Genomic DNA, 234 nt, shown 5'->3' with positions numbered 1-234 from the left:
AAATGGTCTGATACTCACAATAACCTTATTTCTGGATTGGGAAATGTTCCAAAAAATCGATTTTTTCTACTTTTTGGAGTGGTGATTTTATTTAAATGTTATAACTTGGTGACCAATCTCCATATCTTTGAAAGAGAAATGAATGTAGCTTCTCTGGTAATTAGATGATGAAAACAGCGCTTGTAGGAAATGAACAGAAAATGAAATGAAACCTATCCAATTTTTTCTCCTTTG

Source organism: Penaeus monodon, chromosome 33 (genome assembly GCF_015228065.2).
Source record: "Penaeus monodon isolate SGIC_2016 chromosome 33, NSTDA_Pmon_1, whole genome shotgun sequence".
Classification (NCBI taxonomy): domain Eukaryota; kingdom Metazoa; phylum Arthropoda; class Malacostraca; order Decapoda; family Penaeidae; genus Penaeus; species Penaeus monodon.
The sequence above is the reverse complement of the archived record's forward strand: the minus strand, read 5'-3'. Positions refer to the sequence as shown.